Genomic DNA, 20,868 nt, shown 5'->3' with positions numbered 1-20,868 from the left:
CTCTCATGATCACCTACTGGGGAGCAATGCAAAAGGCTTCTACATGAACATAAACCCCTCCTTGGGTCTGCGGATTTTAGTTATTCTAACCTGTTGCTAGCCCACATTTGCTCTTTAATAATGTGTTACGATTCCAGCCATTTCTTTCTTACTTGTTTGTATGGCCTCCACATCTTCTAGTGGCTAAAATAAAACAGTTCCTGTGTCCCGTTGCTCACAAAAGGGGATTATCTCTTTCTGGAATACAGTTTACTTGACTCATGACTTTAACTGTCCGCTGAGCGCAATAGAAAGCTATGATTTTGTAAATAATCTGCTTTTTTTTTTTTTCTGTCATTGTTGGTTCGGAAATGACACTTTCTTGAAGGTTCCTGCGTCCTGAGCAGAAGCAGAACTCAGGGGTGTTTGTATATATTTACTTAATCTAGAGTAAGAAGCAGTCTGTTGAGATGTGGTGCATTCAGGGTGTATAAATTCCCCTTGTCACTGCTCATACCCACTGGGTGTTGCTAGATTGGAGCAAGCATTTTATAACAGAAGGAGGGATGTTCCTGAACTTGGTCTAAATTTTACTTGTAATGTTAAGAGCTGGAATACTTGTCATTCCCACATATGTGGCCTGAATTAGATGAGCAAGCATATAATTTATTAAGCATTACTGCATAGAAATAGTATCTCCTATTATTAAGTGCTTATATTAATGCTTTTTAAAAAAATGTGTATCCTTCCCAACATGGCCGAGTCAGTTAACATCACCAAACTGAACCTGCCGCAGCTGGAGATACTTGAGAACCAGCTGGAGTTCTTGTTCATGACGACAAGGGAAAAGAATGGAATTACTTGTCCCAGTGAAGAGTTCTATGTATGTCCCTGGGAAGCTACATGATGTGGAACATGTCCTCATCAATGTGGGAACAGGTTACTATATAGAAGAGACAGCTGAGGATGCCAAGGGCTTTTTCAAGAGGAAGATGGACTTCCTCACCAAGCAAATGGAGAAAATGCAGCCCGCTCTGCAGGAGAAGCATGCCACGAATCAGGCTGCCATGGAGATGAGGAGCCAGAAGCGTCAGCAGCTCACAGCCTTGGGGGGCAACTCCGGCTACTGTCTGAGAGCTTGTTTCAGAAATGGAACAGAGGGACCCTGCCTAAGGAGGTTAGGACTTTGTGGGCATGGCTTCTTGGGGTCAAGGAAGAGAAGGATCTAGCGTTTAATGCTAATGAATGTACCAGCTGGGTAGAAAACAATATCAATGTTTATTCATTTTATTTTCGAGAGAGAGAAAGAGCGAGAGTAGGGGAGGAGCAGACAGAGAGGGAGAGAATCCCAAGCAGGCTCTGCGCTGTCAGAGCAGAGCCCTATGTTAGGCTCAAACTCAAGAACTGTGAGACCTGAGCCGAAACCAAGAGTCCGATGCTTAATCAACTGAGCCACCCAGGCACCTCTATTAATGCTTATTTTTAAAATGATATGAAATCATAGAATACAAAAACAAAGAAAGCCTCACTCTTCTGACTCCATTCACTCTGTTTCTTAAATTACAGCTGCCATGTTGGGCTTCATGCCCAGACCTTCACCCCTTCTCCCACCGACATAAACACACATGAATAAGCCTTGCCCTTCTGTTTTTGGGGTGTGGCAGTCTCTGGGAAGTTAAAAATGATTGAATTCATGTTGACCATCTCAGACAGAAGGACTGCTTGCCCAGTTTTCTGCTCAGTGTAGATACTTCTTTTTTTCAAACTGGATCCAGAATAGTAGAGATAAAAAGCTAAATCATATTACTACCTCTCTTTCAAGGAAGAACAAAATGGCTCACAGCAAACATTTAATAATGAATGAATGATAACTTCTGATTATGATTGTTAATTGGGATCCACACATCTTGTGATTAATGAATCTCTTCTCCAGCCCCAGATGTTGGTAATAGCTAATTGCCACTCTTAGATTAATGTTCATCTCTTCTCCATTTCTTAATTGTTTTTTTTTTTTTTTAGTGGGGAATTGAGAGAAGCTGCATTAGAGACCATTATCTAGATAACTTTTTATCTAAAAATTCTATATTTTATTCTGATTTTTGGACCCGATTCAAGTGGTTTTTATTTAGCTTTGTGAATTCCCGTCATCTGCGGCCACATAGTGCGCTTCTGTAATTTACGAAATGCGTGGTAATAGGGAAGTCATTTAACTGCTTCTTTTAAAATTAACATGACAGGGGCGTCTGGGTGGCTCAGTTGGTTGAACATCCCACTTCGGCTCAGGTCATGATTTCACAGTTTGTGGGTTCGAGCCCCGCGTCGGGCTGTGTGCTGACAGCTCAGAGCCTGGAGCCTGCTTCAGGTTCTGTGTCTCCCTCTCTCTGCCCCTCCCCCCGCTCATGCTCTGTCTCTCTCTCAAAAAATAAATAAGCATTAAAAAATAATTTAAAGTTAATGTGATAAGAATACTTTTCTTATTTACCTTATCAGGATCAAATGAGATTACAGATGTAAGAGTTTTTGCTCATTCCTGAACTACATATGGAACCATTACGTGTCCAACTTCCTCTCTAAATTGTGGGCTCTTTGTGGACTGGGGTAGGGATTGAATTCTTTCTATGCTTGGGGTTTAGCACATAGGTGCCATATAATTGTTGATAAAATAAGTTAACGTAATTGTCATGTATGGATAATCATCGTAACAAGTAGAATGTACATAAAGTGGTTTGTAACTCATTTTTAATTTCTTACGAACTTAATATAAAACCATGCATGTAGTGAAAATTCTGTACAGGGATAATAATTGTATCAATCATTACACTATAAACTTATATAATTTATCATCTGTATAAATCATATATAAGTATCTGTTATGTATGAATATTTATAAAAACAATAACATTTGTCATTATGCTATTGTTATCCTGATGCTATAGTACCTAGGAAAGGCTTGCTGCAGAATAATTACTTTTTAAATGTTTTGATTCCTTTTCCTTTCCTTCACGTACTTGTAATAAGTGAGAATTTTATGCAATTCATATTCTATTTAGAAAGAATGATGCATTCTTCAAACTTCAGATGTTAAATACATTTTTATCATGTTTAATTAGTAAATTCAAATAATACACAAGTATTATTATGCCATGAGTATTATTAAGTAAGCTTAGTAGTAGTTTAACCTAAACATAAAATAATGCAACATTTGACCTAAAGCAATTAAAAATCAACTAAGCCGAGGAAGCAAGAGTAAAATAGGAATTTTTTTTAACACTTTTACTAATCCTTCATGTTTTAACTTATATTTAATATCCTCAGATATTAAAAATTTAAAGGGCATCTGGACAAGGCTAGCTCATTCTTCTAGGTATTTTCACAATATACCCTTCCCCTTATAGTGAAAGTACTGGTTTTTCTTCTCCTTTCTTCATTAAAGTGGAAGTTTTATAAGGGAAGTGACCATTTTGGCTTTATTCCTCTTTGGTTTTTCAAACCTTTGAATAGAACCTGAAACACAGTAGTCCAGCTCAATGCATCTATTCAACAAGTATTTCATGATTTTAAATTGAATTAAATTTACATTTTTCCTTGCAAATAGCACGCATATTATGATGCTATTCTATCCTGATGCCAAAAATTCTCATTCTTAATTCTAAGGTCATGCTACTAAAGCTAATGTCTTCTAATGAACTTCTTCCCAGTGAGATCTGTCAACAAGAATTCACTGGTGTCAATAATTTCAACTTTTCCAGTTCTTTGACGAGTCCATTTATTGCTGGAAAACTGCCATACTTTTTTTTTATTTCAAGTTTTTATTTAAATTCTAGTTCATTAGGGGCACCTGGGTGACTTAGTCGGGTAAGTGTCCAGCTTTGGCTCAGGTCATGATCTCACGGTTTGTGGGTTTGTGAGTTCGAGCCCCGCATCGGGCTCTGTGCTGACTGCTAAGAGCTTGGAGCCTGCTTCAGATTCTAGGTCTCCGTCTCTCTCTGCCCCTCCCCCACTTGTGCTCTATGCCTCTCTCTATCAAAAATAAGTAAAATGTAAAAAAAAAAAAAACACCCTTCACCCTTCTAGCTCATCCCCCACCCACCTCCCTCCATCAACCCTTAGTTTGTTCTCTATAATTAAAAGTATTTTATGGTTTGCTTCCCTCTCTTTTTTTCCCTTCCCCTGTGTTCATCTGTTTTGTTTCTTAAATTCCACATATGAGTGAAATCATACTTTTAAAAGCTCGTAACACTTTTGGTTTGGGGAAGCAGATGATCGAGGAAGAGTTACTATCCACAAAAGATTTGAGTCAACTGATCATGATATGATGATTGAAAACTAAGCAGATTAATAGTAATATTAATAGTATTTTGTTTATTATGGGAATAAACAAATGTCATAGGAACTTTGTTTTATTTATTTATTTATTTTTAATTTTTTTTTTAACATTTATTTATTTTTGAGACAGAGAGAGACAGAGCATGAACGGGGGAGGGGCAGAGAGAGAGGGAGACACAAAATCGGAAGCAGGCTCCAGGCTCTGGGCCATCAGCCCAGAGCCTGACGCGGGGCTCGAACTCACGGACCGCAAAATCGTGACCTGAGCCGAAGTCGGACACTCAACCGACTGAGCCACCCAGGCGCCCTGGAACTTTGTTTTAAAATGAACCAAAAAATAGTAACCCACATCCAGAGATGAAAGTAGAAATACAAAAGAAATACACACCTAAATTTATCCTTCTCTTTAAATTTTTCACATGTTCTCATAAACTTGGTAGATTTTTGCTGCTGGGCCCCCAAATGTTTTAATTATAGTACAATTCTAGTATCAGTAAAATTCTTTACATTACTATGTTTCATATCCCTTGAAAAAATGAAAGATTTTTAATTATTAAACATTTATCATTGCATATTATTTTGTCCTTTATTATACAAAAAAGTGAAGTATTTACAAATATATGCATGTGTATGTGATATTTATTTTTATTTCTAAAAATTTTGTTGAGATAAACACAAGATGGTACATGTAAAATCCATTGTCAATTTACTCATATTTTTATTAATTTTGCCCATAAGCGTAAATAACATAATAATTATGAATAAAGGAGCTCCAGATAAGATAATGGCATATTTGCTCTGAAAGCAGATTGTATTTTGCTATGAAAACATGACAACAGTATGGTTCTAATTACCTCCTATATTTTGGAGAGTGGCAGCCGGCCAATGAACTGCATTTTTTTCTCCTAAAAGGATATAATCAAATAAATGGTAGATGAAGCTTTTGTTGACTCTTGGATATGTAAATTAAGCATGCTATTTAACAAGTTATTTTGTCATCCTGATGAGTGGAAACATTGATTTGCAAGACTAATTATACTCACTATTTTTAGAATAAGCAAAGGGCTTTGCATTATGTAGTTTTGCAGAGCATCAGAATTAGACAGGTTCCCTGCAGGTCAGGCCCTCTCAGAAGATGCCCAGGATTTTTACATAAAATTTATCTAGTGGAGGAGGTGAGGTTTTATAATTCAGTAATTCACTGTGGAGCCATTTCACATTTTGAAGTCAATTAGAACTGGCTGCTTGGACACAGCTTCCCAAATGTCAATGAAGGTCTTCACCTGCAAATAGGCCACTAATTACTAATATATCTTTAATGGTAAAATAAGTCCAGACCTTTATTAGTCCTCAGAAAAACATGTACCTCCACCATAAAAATATTATTTTTTTGTTGATCCAGTAAAACATCTTGTAAGTTGGTTGAGATTCATTGAACAAATCTGTTTTATGCCATAGGGGTTCAAAGAGAGTCCCAAGAGAAGAGCTGGCATTTAGATTTTGGAGTCACCCAAAGAAATAGAGAAGTAACAATCCTTTCTAAGGAAAGAAGTATGTTAACTAGATTATTATAAAACAGAATTATTTTTAGGTTTCTGGCTTTCAACTACAAGGAAACTCAAGAATTTGATGGAGCATGGGAATAAATCACCTAGACTAAAATTTTTGAAAAACTCTTTCCCCTTAAGCACATTTAGAGTGGAAATCTGTGAATTGGAATTTAGAGTCGAGAGTAAGTGGAAAATACCTTTCAATTTGTGTCATCCTCAGTTTCTTTCATCAATGTTTTATAGTTTTTAGAGTATGGGTCTTTCACCTCCTTAGTTAAGTTCATTCCTCGGCATTTTATTATTTTTGGTGCAATTGTTTATTATTAATTTATAGAAATGCTACCAATTTCTGGGAATTCATTTTATATCCTACAACATTACTGAATTCATCAGTATGAAATTCAGTATGAAAAACTGAATTCTAACAGTTTTTTGGTAGAGTCTTTAGGGTTTTCTGCATAGAGTATCATGTCATCTGCATTGATAGATGAGTAGATAAGGAACACAATGGAATATATATATACAATGTATACACACACACACACACACAGAATATTACACAGCCACAAAAAGGACAGAATCTTGCCATTTGCAACACAGATGGACCAAAAGGATATTATGCTAAGTGAAATATGTCAGACAAAGACAAATGCCATATGATTTCACTCATCTGTGAAATCTAAAAACCAAAACAAATGAAAAAACAAAAAGCAGAATCAGACCTAAAAATACAGAGAACAAACTGATGGTTGCCATGGGGAAGAGGGTAGGGGATGGGCAAAGTGGGTGAAGGGGAGTGGGAGATACAAGCTTACAGTTACGGGATAAATAAGTCATGGGAATAAAAGCCACAGTGCAGGGAATATTGTCAATGATACTGTAATAGTGCATGGTGACAGTTGGTAGCTCACACTTGTGGTAGGCATAGCATAACATATAGAGAAGTTGAATCAGGTTGTGCACCTGAAAATAATGTAACATTGTGTGTCAGCTATACTCAAATTTTAAAAAGCTACTGAAAAACGTAAGTGGAAAATACATATAACTGGAAAATTTGTGTTCACGTCTCACATTTGTGGGTGTCAGGGCATGCTGGGAGCACTACATTTATTAAGTAACAGAAAATAGAGTCTCCTTTCAGTGTTCCTCACTCAGAAATTTGCCCAAGAAATATTTTTTCGTCTTTATTTATTTTTTTTATTTTAGAGAGAGAGGGTGTGTGAGTGGGGGAGAGGGGCAGAGGGAGAGAGAGAGAATCTTAAGCAGGCTCCACGATCAGTGTGGAGCCCAACACGGAGCTTGATCCCATAATCCTGGGATCATGATCTGAGCCCAAATCAAGAGTCCAATGCTCAACCGACCGAGCCATCCAGGCATCCCAAGAAATATCTTTTTGATTTATGAAGAGAAAGTTGGATCATTCTCCTAAGGTTAATTCCCCGAGGGTAGAGGCGATCACAATGCTATTCACCTGAACTGTCTTCCTGGGAAATCAACATGCCTCTACTACAGGTGACTTAGTCCCTCTGGAGAAGTCAAATCAAGGAAGAAATGTATAGCCCCATCAGCACACGCACAGGTCTTTCAAGACTCAGTGACAAGCCCACTCTGGAGTTGACAGTAATGTTATTGCTTGACAAGCCCACTCTGGAGTTGACAATAATGTTATTGCTAGTGTCAGTGGATATACTTGCTGGATGCAAAGCTGTACTGTCTACATTAAGCTATAACTGTAAATCTTCATCCTCAATCTCCTTATTCAGTCTTGGGATATACCAGGACAGTCGGCCATCAAATTAGAAGTCACATTTGGAAGAGTAAAACTGGTTTAGCAGCATCTGTATCGTTGTTTTATTTTGTCCATCCTCAGCACTAGTTAAAGATGTATTTTACCTGTACATTTCAAAAGATGAATTAAACATGCCTGGCTTACACGTTACATAACTACATGGAGAGGTGAAATAGCACTCGTAGAAAGTAAATTTCATGAGCCACGCCCTTCACTGGGACCTACATACAAATGATTGTCTTTAATCCTCACAGCAATCCTGTGAGATTGGAATCATTGTACTTGCTTTAACCAGAGAAGGGGAGGGTTACAGATGTCAGTGACTCGCTTGACAGAACACTCCGCTACTACCCTGCAGAGGTGGAATTCACCCCGGATCTTAGGAGTCAAAGTCTGTGCCTACTTTATAATCTGAGCAAAAGATTTTAACTCAAAAACTTCAGTCACCCAGTACAATTATTCATTTGATGCTTGGATTGCCTCTAAATAACTCTTTAAATTAGTCATCAGCTGATGTTTAAAGATTGTTTAATGAGGAGAACTTTTAAGATCTCTTTTAGCAACTTTCAAATATATAATACAGTATTATTAAGTATAGTCACCATTCTGTACATCACATCCCCATGACTTAATTATTTTATATTATGGTGATTGCTTCACAATATATACAAATATTGAAACCTTATGTTGGACACCTGAAATTCATATAACGTATGACAATTATATCTCAATTTTACAATAATAAGTAAATCAGACATAAATACAAAGTAGATTTGGGACTGAAATTAAGAAAAAAAAAGATTTCTAATAATAAGAAACTGAGGCAGGTTATTTCGCTCAGAAATTCCTAGAATTGCCCTGTCCAACATCTTAGAAACTAGCCACAGGTGCTGCTTAAGTTAAAATTAAATGAAACTAAAAATTCAGTTCCTCAAGTCTCACTGACCACATTTCAAGTGCTCAATAGCCTCCTGTGACCGGTGGCTAGCATACCGCACAGCATTTAAATATATAAATGAACTCACACACAGATGCCTAATTACGTTCAAGAGGAACTGCTCTAGTTAGTATCTGAGCACTTAAACCCAGTCTTAGATGCAGTGCATTGATTAACAAACTTGTGATAACTCTTAAGCACCTCCTAATACCCCATGGCTTGAAGAGCACAGTTTGAGGATGGCTATTCTAGAGAAATGATCAACATCATTATAATTGTTATATATAATTATAGAATGTCAGAGGTGGAATGGGTTCCGAGATCATCTCATTCAATCGCCTCATTTTGCCAAAGGGGACAGAGGTGCACAAAGGTGAAGCCATCATCACACTTCAAACTTAATAGCCCACTTGTTTTTCCCGTTTTGCTTATTGTAAATTCCCATTCACCACACTGGGGAGATAGGGGAGAAAAATAAACTGGGGGTCCTCAAATGAAACCCTTACACTCTAGAAGGACAGAGATCCACCAAAATTGCATATTTATTTTTGTCATTTATTGTATGTTATCAAAGGAAATGATCCATAGATCCACACAGATTTCATCAAAATCTCAAAGCATTTTTGTGATACTAGAAACCATGAGACTACTGTGACCCTACGAGTATGCATAACGTAAGTTTCTTTACAGAATGATTACACTGCAGACTTTAAAGGACTTTCCTTGTAGTACGTATTGAGACCCAAAATAGTAAGAAATGGGCGGGCATCAGAATTAATTCATTAAGCCGTTCACCCTTGCAGGAAACTCGTAACTGAATTGGAAACATCACATTAAATTAAAATAAACATTTGCATATTTGATAAAGAGACTAGACGTTTTGTCATAAACACTATAGAGTAGATGCAGTTGGGAACAACTTTCACAGTTTGAGAAATAAAACAGATTCATTTCACTTGCTTAATATAAAAGCAATAAGAGGGGTGCCTGACTGGCTCAGTCAGTTAAGCATCTGACTTCGACTCAGGTCATGATCTCCCAGTTTGTGAGTTCAAGCCCCGCGTTGGGCTCTGTGCTGACAGCTCAGAGCCTGGAGCCTGATTTGGATTCTGTGTCTCCCTCTCTCCTGCCCCACCCCCACTTGCACTCTGTCTCTCTCTCTCAAAAATGAGTAAGTGTTAAAAGAGATTAAAAGCAATAAGAGAACTGGAAATCCTAAAGCAATTCTTGACAATGATCAGAAATATTCTTGCCTTTCTGTTCTGCTTTTGAGGACAGATAGAGCCCAGACAACAAAGAATGTTGTGTGAAAAATATGTAAAATAACTTTCTTTTTCATCCCCATTATTGTGGATATGCAGTAATTCTTTTAATGTTTTTCAAGCTCAATTGTTCATAATTTGTTATTTTGATTTTTGTAATATTTTGAAATATTGATACAACAAAAATATTATGCCAACTATGAAATGTTTCATTATTTCTAATGCCAGTTAGATCCTGTGCATCTATTTATTATCAAAAGATTGAAACCTGTTTAATGATTGCTGGATTTTTTTTTTCAGTGCTTTAGATAATTACCATTTTTGAGCTATTCTCCTGCAGGAAATTAAATGCTATTTACAATGCATTTGTATTTTTTTTCTTGTAAAATGCTGCTTCGAAATAACTTCTTATTATGTGAATGGTCTTGAAAAAAGGTAAAGCAGCCAAAGCACAGAAAGGGACATCTCTGACCTGATGTCTTCTATAAAACCTTATGTCTAACGATGCCGTGCAATTGGAAAACACATAATAAGTACATCGGTTTTCCAGGATACATGCCTCACAGGCCAAGAGAAAAATGTTGCCAAATGCTCAGCATCCAAAAGTGTTGATGCACTGCTTCCCTTTGCACAATGCTGTGAAATGGCTTTCTTCCCCCTCCCCACACACACACACACACAAAGTAACACAATTATCAAATTTCATTGAGACCTAGAGGAGAGAAGATAGGTCTACACAGGATGATTATTGCATGTTGAGTGAAGCAGTGGACTGGCTTTTTATTAGCTTGATGGAACTGGGGATCAATCCTCTGTGTCTGGCAGAGACCAATCCTCTGTGCTGCTGATCAGCAGCACAACAAGAATTACACATTGGGCATTTTATCCATCCAAATGTCTAATTAGCGATTTATGCAATCTGATCATACAGAAGAGATTGTGTGTGTGTGTGTGTGTGTGTGTGTATACATGTATGTGAATGTGCGTGTTCACACAATCTACACTTTGCTTGTATATTGCAAACAAAATTGCTGTACCTGGCTTCGGTGTCAGAGTAATGCTGGCCTCATAAAATGAAGTTCTTCTCAGATTTTTTGCTCCATTTCAGTTTGGGAATCTCTCAGTTGTATTCTTGGGCTCCCATAATGGTATTCTTGTCCATGAACAGTTGTTAAAATTGATGTTTCTATGGGCGGTGTGAGAACTGGAAGCTTCTATTCCATCATCTTGCTCTCGATTTACAACTTTTAAAATTTAGATCCGTTATATGTGGTCCTCCGTTGTATGCTTACCCCAGATATTGTAAGTGGTATAGATAGGTATCAGCCTGTGAGAGAAAATGATCAGACCTTATCACTATGGGGGCTTCTGGCTGGCTCAGTCAGTAACGCATGCGAGTCTTGGTCTTGAGGTCATGAATTCAAGTTCTGCTCCGGGCGTGGAGCCTACTTAAAAAAAAAAAAAAAAAAAAAAGAACTCATCACTATGAAAATAATCACATATCTCTCAAAACTATTTAATCACAATTTATTTCTAAACCAGTTTTTAAAAATAAGAATGTAATTATTCATTTTTAATATAAAAAGAATGCCTACATATTTAAGGATATATAAAAATATAGTAATTAAATATGGAGAAAAATTAATACCTAAAGATAACAGCTATGTATGTTTTGTTGAATTTTCTTCTTAGATTTTCCTATTGGTATTTTAACATCATTGCAAACCTACTGCATTAAATGATAAAATATACAATTTGGATTCTATTTTAAAGTTTTTATATAGGGGTGCCTGGGTGGCTCAGTCGGTTAAGCATACGACTTCAGCTCAGATCATGATCTCACAATGTGTGGGTTCAAGCCCAGGTCAGGCTCTGTGCTGACAGTTCAAAGCCTGGAGACTGCTTCAGATTCTGTGTCTCCCTCTCTCTTTGCCCTTCCCCTACTCCCATACACTCTCTTTTTCTCTCTCAAAAATAAAATAAACATTAAACAATATTTTTACAAACAAAATTTGTATATAATAGGGGCACCTGGCTGGCTCAGTTGGTTAAGCATCTACCTTTGGCCCAGGTCATGATCTCACCGTTCATGGGCTAGAGTCCCGCATAGGGTTCTGTGCTGACAACTCAGATCCTGGAACCTGCTTTGGATTCTGTGTCATGATCTCACCGTTCATGGTCATGATCTCACCGTTCATGAGTTAGAGTCCCGCATAGGGTTCTGTGCTGACAACTCAGATCCTGGAGCCTGCTTTGGATTCTGTGTCTCCTTCCTCTCTGCCTCTCCCTTGTTCGCACTCTGTCTCTGTCTCTTTCCAAAATAAATAAATATTAAAATTTTTTTAATAACATAAAATAAAATTTTTATATAATAAACATTATCATATTAACACATTTTCTTCATGAATATTAATATGTTTGATGTGCCATTCTCTACATATCATTATTTAGTCATAATACAGAAGCTACCTAAAGTTAAGGCACAAATAAATATTGATAAAAACATGTCTCAAGACCCCACGCATAGCCCTTAGCCTTACTATTATAGTATTTGTCATGTACTGGGAGGTTGGGTCCCACATCTCTTTGTCTGAGGGCATTCTCCAGTGTCCAGAACCTACTCAACTGTTTGTTAAGTTGTCCAAAGTGTCATCAGCACGTTAACATGCTGTAGGAACAGTAGTCACACATTGACTGGTGGGAGTTGGTGATAAATACCACTGTTCCCTTGCCCTTTATCTACTCTTCCCAGCTCATGGTCTACTCCGCCTCCAGAGTCCCCAGTGGCAGCTGGTGTAGAATATTGTCTTCACTGGCTCCTTCCTCTTCCCTGACTCTCTTACTCTCTTACCAGCATTTCTGGGGGCTACCTCCCAAATATGTAGTGTGCACTAAAGGACTAAATTTTGTTTCAGCCTATCATGAGGGTGACTAGACAATCTGCAACCCCCATGTCCTAATCTTTACAGCACTGACCCAAGAATTAGGCCTGTAAAATTTTTAAGGAAAATGTTCTCAGGTTCCTCGGTGGCTAAAGACAATGAACAGAATGCTAGGTTTTAGAATGTTTATTGCATGATACTCTCACAGTGATTTCAGATATGAACCAAGGCTATTAAATGAAGTTTTGAATCTATTGTCATTTGAGGACCAGCCAACTTGATAAGTGGCAATTAAAATGAGGGGGAAAAAGGGGCGCCTGGGTGGCCCGGTCGGTTAAGCATCTGAATCTTGGTTTCAGCTCAGGTCTTGATCTCACAGTTTGTGAGATCAAGCCTGGCTTGGGGCTCTGGAGTTCTCTGCTACCAGCCTGGGGCCTGCTTCGGATTCTCTCTCTCCCTCTATTTCTGCCCCTCCCCTGCTCTCTCTCTCAAAATAAATAAATAAACTTCTTTACAAATGAGGGAAAAAAAGATCTTTATAGTTTGATAAATGAAAATGACATCTGATTTTAAAAACTCCTTCACTAGTAAAGAGATTAAGCATTGTACTCTGCATATTTGAGGCCTACCTAAACTTCCTGCTTCTTAACTACTTATATTTGGGGTACTAGAATGGGGGGAGGCAGAAAAATGAAAGAAGAAGCTTTGAAGTCAGCCCTGGCACTGACTGGGGAGGGCTCTGTCATCTTGTCTTGGGGACTTAAGGCAGTCAACCTCTATAAATCATCATATTCATTCTGAAAACTCTAGTACCAATATCAAACTAAACATTAAAATTAGGAGAATGGATATAAATCACTGAGCTCAGCAGCATATGATAAACATTCAGAAAATGGTAGGTATGGTCAATTTATACCCCTCAGGTATTTAACACTGTTTTTTGAAAGACTATCTTTCACTTACTAGATGATGAGTTTGTGTAAAACTACTAACCTTCAATCTCCTTTACTATAAATGTTTATCAAACATGAACTTTAGTTTTATACAGATTATTTATATATATGTAGTTAACTTTACTTGTTTTATCTTTTCATCTGGTATTTTAACCTTAAAAAATTTTGTATCTCACTCTCTGAGGTTTGCTAAATATTTAATTTTTTTAATTATAAATGATACATTTTGAACTCATACGCTCTCCTAAAGTCTTTACCTCATTTTGGAGGAAAAACAAATAAATCATCCTGTTAGCTTCTCTTTATGTATCTTAGGGAATATCTTTATTTATAAATATTGCCTTTTTGTGCTTGAAAGTTTATAGGAAACATAAACTTCTCTGCTCTACAAATCTATAGACCTCCTTATCAAGTGGTTCTATCTTGGTTTTGAACTTTACTTTTCCTTAAGCCTTTCTCCAGGCAGACTAGTCTCATCTCTGGTCCTCTGCCGTTTTTCTCCACCCGTTTCAAATCTTTGTTTGCTCTATATGCCCTCGTGGATCGCCAGCTTCTCTATAATCCAAAGTCGGGTTTATCTCAACCTCTTGCATATAATAATTTGCTTCCATGAAAAGGTTATTGACAGGTCCAGCCAATAGTAGTCCTTTTATTAATGCCTTTGTCACTCAAGGAGAATTCCGGTTGGCAAAACTCCATGGTAGCCCCCAAGATTGTCACTGCCTGCATATTCCCCTCCTCTTGGGTTCAGACAGAGCCTGCGAATCTGACGAGACATCACTCCCTTGATTATGGTCTGTTCTAGGGCCAAAGAGATTTTGCAGATGGAATTGAGGTCCCTCATCAGTTGGCTTTGAGTTAATCAAAAGAGATTATCTTGGGTAGGACCTAATCAAATGGGTCCTGAAAAGCAGAAGACATGGCAGCAGACACACTCTCGGGCCTGGGAGAAAGCACAGCCTTGTGAACTGTGTCTGCAGGGCTCCACGGGGTCTGCCTCAGGTCCGATCCGGCTGGGGCTCTGCTCACATCCATTGAGAAAAGACAGACCTTAGTTCTGCACCACAAGGAACTGGATTCTGCAAGCAACATTCTTATATTCTGACTCCTACAAAATTTTACAGTTATTTTCTAGGCCTCATTTTTGCCCCGTTGAACTTACAGAGATGTGCTCAATCTCATGCCTTGTACAGATTTTATCCCTTCCCACTGTGAAAGTAAGGCAGTCATTTGGGACATGAATGTACTTTGGAGTTAAAACATACCCATCAAACTGTAAATGATTTGTGGTCAGCTTACTAGTGTCAAATCATGGTTTGATGAAACTAGGTAGCTAATAATAATAGTGATGAAAATAATACTGATAATAGTAATGGCATAACAGCAAACAAATATGTCACATTTAAGTATGTGCACATTTTTATTTAAGCCTCACTTTTTTTATTTATCCTCGTTTAACAGATGAGGAAATATCCTTAGGAAAATTGAGTGACTTGGTGAATTTCACAGTCACTAAGTGGTGGAATCCAGTGTTAGATCAAGGTAGACTAACGCCAGAGACTGGCTTTGGATCGATGCCCCCACGATTTTGTGATTTCTTTTAAAGGATGGGTCTTTTTTTTAAAGGGTGAAACCAGGAAGATTATTGCATTGGGGAATGTATAGAGTGTAATTCATCCAAGAACGACCAAATTCAACATTCTTAAATATTTGAGAACATAATGCCTTAAGATTCAGCCAAACTCAAATACTTATCAACCAGTTACCTAAGTCCTTTGCAGATACCAAGCTATAACCACAAGAAATCCCAGTTCACAATGAAATTTTATTGAACTACTACTGTTGTTAAATAGAGGTTCTACAGATCAGTATCACTCAGAAAATTAAAATCAAGATCATCATTATACAAATTAGTGAGGTGGATCTTAGGAGATGAAGTGACTTGCTCAAGGTTACCTAAGTCTCTTTCCCAATTACACTTGTTTCAAGAAACAAGAAACATCACAGGAGCTATGGAAATGAAGGCATGACATTCAAAGTTAGCTCAGGTCCCAGGATCACCTGTAGGTGCTTTTCTTGAAGATAGAATGTATGTTTTTTTCTCTACCCTTTGGAAAATTATGAGAAGTTGTAAAAATCAGGCTCACATAGGCATCAGACAGACCATAGCCAGGAGAAGTTGTGTAAAACCAGAAGAGTTAACAACAGAAAATGGGGACAAACCAAAAAATATGAGCTTCAAGACCACAGAATGCAGTACAATAGTGAGACAAGACAAAGGGCTAAATCAAAAAGTCTGAGGTTGGGTTGGTATTAAATGAATATAAAGGCCTAGTTAAAACAGGGATAACTCTTTGATAGGTCATGTGGTGTGGTACCTCTGCTTTCTAGATCTGAACTCCCCTGGACATGGGGTAGTTCGGAGATAATTGATAAAATTATTATTTGTTAAGAAATAGGAAATAGACTATTTCACCCCATAAGCTCCTAGATCTACAAATGTTGAATTTCAAACTTAGCCACATATTCATTACTGCCTATATTGTCATTACTTCTGTGATTGTCTATAGGTATCCAGAAAGTCTCTTATATTCTAATACTCTTAGTGTCTTGGGATTTTCTCACAAATTCCAGATACTTCCATGATAATATATCAGATACCATAGCTTCTGCTATATGCACTTTACAAGATACCCACATCTATGCACAATTTCTCTCCATTCTCCCTGGAAATCCATCAGAAAATAACCAGCAAGGACATGTGGTCTACAAGCCACTTCGAATATACCCATCCACTGTATCTTTTTGCATGCTTTTTGATGGGTATGCATAAAGTGCAATATTATGAATGTCTGTTCAATAAGTCATGTATTGACTACAAGTCAAAGCAAGCAAGTGCTAAATCCATCCCAATATTTTTTCTGCTCAGATCAATGGGCATTGGCCATTTAAAACAGGAATCAATAATAGTGACAGATTTCAATGCTATTGCTAGGAATTTATATTAATACAAACAGCATCCACATTATACTTGACCCTGTAACATGGAAGACAGAGAATCAATACCCTTATATCCTTGCTTGGATTAAATTCTCTTCTTGGAATATGCTAATTAAAGTCAACCATAGTGCTAACATTTTCTGCATAATTAAGATAACTTCATAAAAGGCAAAACAAATTATAACATAGCAAGCACTTTTGTTGGAAAATTAGTGCCAAATTAAATAACACTCAAAAAAGCCAATGGCAATAACATCCCTGATCACAAAAATTACTGATTATACCCCAAAAACCAAAACTTTATGTCAAGTTGTTCTCTTTGTGTTGCTATTATCTATTAATAATGAAGTGGTGTAAGTGTGTGTGTGTGTGTGTGTGTGTGTGTGTGTATTTAAAGCACACAAGCTCAAAATGTGGAAGACTGTGAGGTGTTTTTGTACCTGGATAATATGTAGGTAGAAAAGCAATTTAAAGCAATAGAATGCATTATTTAATGTCAGTACAGCTTTCAATGTGACTCAAACTTAATGATTTTTTGAGGGGAGAAATAAATGGGTTGAGCTCCATCAGATGTCTACTCAATTTCACACTGCAGATAGTGTTTTAAAAGAAAATTTACTATGAAAGTTGGAAAAGTAATTACTCTTCAACCACAGAGCTATTGTCTTTTAAAAGATGCATGTATAATTTGGCCTTGGCCTCAGAAAAGAGCAGTCACAATGTTCAGAAAAAGATCTACTAGTACAGAAATATCTAGATCTAGAAGAAATGGGAAAAACAGATGTGTAAGATATACTGAATGAAGTACAAAATATCATCCCAGAGTGATTTAAGAAACCCAAGGAACTTACGATGTTACATTAGAAATACAAACAATCCATCCAGTCTTTCTTGGATATTCCCAATTGACTGATGTCCTTGATGGACCCTTTATTATTAAAAAAATATGCTCACAGACAACCAGACTTTCCCTACCCCCTTTCATTACTGGGCTCCTTCTCTTGCTACTTTGCCAATGAGTTTCCAACCATGAACTCAATCATTTGTTTTCAGGATAGTCTCCTATCTCTCATTAGCATAAGATTTCAAGGATAAGGGCCAATATATATGCAATATATATGCAACCTCTCATCTTTAATCTCCTTTAAACTCATTATTTCTGTGTATGTGCCACATACTCTGCACTGTTCCAAACACTGGGGAAACAAAAAGAAACCAAACATTTAAGATTCTCTTCCAAATTCAGCTCTTTTAGCAAACCTGAATCTCATCTAAATTCAAATCTTTTGTCAAATTTTGCACCAGTTGAGCTGTCTTTATTAGAGCTGACCATTCGTCTCAGAATCTGAGAAGCATTCTTCTTTTACACTGCCATTTCCAAAGTCTACAGTTTCCACTCTCCAAACACAATTTTTGTGTGTGATTTGAAGCTGCATACGTTTTCCTCTTGTGAATTTCCAGTGACTCAACCTTAATTTTTTTTTGCTTCCTTCCAAACAGTAATCTGTAGACAAAAGAAATTGATTCTAATGCACTCAGTGAAATAAATGTGTTGATGATCTAACAGGGCCATTCACAATTCTGAACAGTGCAGATAAGAAATGAACAAAATAAACAAGCATCCTTGCCTCAAAAAGCTTACATATTGTTTATTATGTATATACAGTTTTCTTTGGCATTTGAGTAAATACAACTGCAACAGGATGGTGTGCCTGTGTCTAGAAAATCCCCCATGCTCATTAAGAAAACATTGTCAGCTGCTCACTCTCTCTCTCAAAAATAAATAACATTAAAAAAAATTTTAGAAAAGGGAGGGGGCACCTGGGTGCCTCAGTCGGTTAAGCGTCCAACTTCAGGCTCAGGTCATGATCTCGCAGTTCACGAGTTCGAGCCCTGCATCAGGCTCTGTGCTGACAGCTCAGAGCCTGGAGTCTGCTTCAGATTCTGTGTCTCTCTGTCTCTCTGCCCCTCCCCTGCTTATGCTCTGTCTCTCTCTCTCTCTCTCGCTCTCTCTCTCTCTCAAAAATAAACATTAAAAAATTTTTTAAAAAGCATCAGTATAGACTGGGCCATGCCAGGAAAATACAATCTATGTGATCACAAAATAACTAAATATAAAAGGTAAAATAAAAATCTTAACCCCAACCAAAACCTATAAATGTAATCATGGCGAACTATTTTAAATGTCTTTAAAACTTCAATATTTGACAGCACGTTGTGAGACATGATTAAAAAATGAAGGTGGGAACATATTAGGATAAGGTAGAAATCTATGCTTAAAATTAAATATGCAAAAAGACGCCGCCATTGGATTCTTCTCTACGTATTCTTTATGTCTTTTCCTCCTGGAGTGTTGGGCACTCCAGTAAGATTTCTCTTATGCTTATCTCTTACAAGACAACTATTTATAGTTTGTTCTTAGTGCAATGCTTTTACTGTACCCAAAATTTAAATAAATAGAACCTCTCCTTTTTTGATATTTATAACTACCTTTTCTCATTTTTTCTTCACCGGTGAGCATTCTGTTCCCTACTAAAAATTGGCTGTGCAACTCTCCAGGACACAACATTAAGCAGGGTCCTTTTCTTTTTTCAGTGATAATTCAGTGTTGATATTTTATCCACTTCCCATTTCTTTCCCTAGAAAATCAAAATCTGTATATTCTGTTATTCCCTCGGCCTATTTTAATTATCCATTGTATTGCATGCCATCTAATATCCTAGGCTTTGGGAAATATAAAATAATGAACATTTTCTTTTTAGGAGTTGATAGCCTAGTGGAGACCATAGTCATAAAGGTATGAATTTATAATAAAATGTAATAAATTTTAATGAGGTAAAGGGTTGAAAGTTGTGGACAAGTGGTTTTAGAGTCAAGATGAAGAATGAAAGAGGGGCTAGCTAACAATACGAGGGCTTCAAAACTATTTCAATTAGCTCTATTTGAAAGCTTGGGAGGGCTGTAAATAGATGCTGTTCACACAAATCTACACAATTAATCCCCCAACCTGTCATTCGACTTGTAAAACGTGAGATGCTTAATATAGAGAAAAATGAATCCAATTTCATCTTTGCCCCAAACCGGTTAAAAAGGAACATTCAGATTGTTATAACACTAGAAATGTTATCATAACACTAGAAAAGCTGGCCATTTTGTATATTTTAAGATGTTCCACACGTTTCTCGTTAACGTATCTCCTGGAACTGACCATCCAGTCACTCTACTTGGGTTTATCTTGCTGCTTGTGGGCCACCTTCCTCTTTGTAAGCTGTGACAGCGCTATCCTAATTTGCTAATATCTCCCAGAACAATACTATCTTGAAAGGCAGCTGACCTTTGAACAAGACAGGATTGGACTATCCAGGTCCACTTATACATGGATGTTTTTATATATAAATAGTACTGTACTATAAATGTACATAAATGATTTAGATAAATACATAAATGTACATGTGTACATTTATCATTTATACATATTTATACACACATTTATGTATATAAATGATTTCCTTAATAACCTTCTCTTCTCTCTAGCTTACTTTATTGTAAGAACACAGTAGATCAAACATGTGACATATAAAATATGGGTATCGGTAGGGCTTCTGGTCAACAGTAATTCAGTGTTGGGGATGTCAAAAGTTATACTTGGATTTTCAAATGCATCAGGGGTCAGAGCCCCTAACCCCCACAGTGTTTAAAAGCCAACCAGATACTGTTTGTATTCTTTCTTTTCATCTCATATCGAACAGGCCAGTCTGCCTGATGGATAAGCTTCAGGCAAATCCATGAGCACTGTTCTTGAGAGCTGCTGTAGAAAGGGCTTATTTGGTCATAAGCCCTGAGAGAACTTGCCTGGCTTGGTTCAGAGGTGGTATAAATTTGAATGTCCACCCACCAACCCCCCAGCACCTGTCAACATCATGGTGATGGCTGGAGTGGAGAACCTTCAGAAAGGGCCTTCTTTCCAGGAGATTCTTTACTTCTGCATGGGAGTAGAAAGTAGTACTTTCTGGTTTTGGAGGTGGAGAGGAAGGTCTGGGGGTTGTTACAGACTTGGGCTGCTACTCCTGGGCTTTCGATTTGTACATTTTACTATCTGTGCCCCCTTTGCCTGAACTTATGTTTTAGGTTTGAATTTTATGCCCTGGCCCCAGTTTTGTAATCATTTTGCCACTGGAATCCACAATATT

The 20,868-nt window shown here is 37.3% G+C and overlaps 1 pseudogene; it reads left to right on the top strand.

The window, feature by feature from the left end:
• Positions 1-733: 733 nt before the first annotated feature.
• Positions 734-1,208, top strand: LOC102958357 (annotated as a pseudogene).
• Positions 1,209-20,868: the final 19,660 nt, after the last annotated feature.

Source organism: Panthera tigris, chromosome D3 (assembly GCF_018350195.1).
Source record: "Panthera tigris isolate Pti1 chromosome D3, P.tigris_Pti1_mat1.1, whole genome shotgun sequence".
Taxonomy (NCBI): Eukaryota; Metazoa; Chordata; class Mammalia; order Carnivora; family Felidae; genus Panthera; species Panthera tigris.
This window is presented reverse-complemented; position numbering and strand designations above follow the sequence as displayed.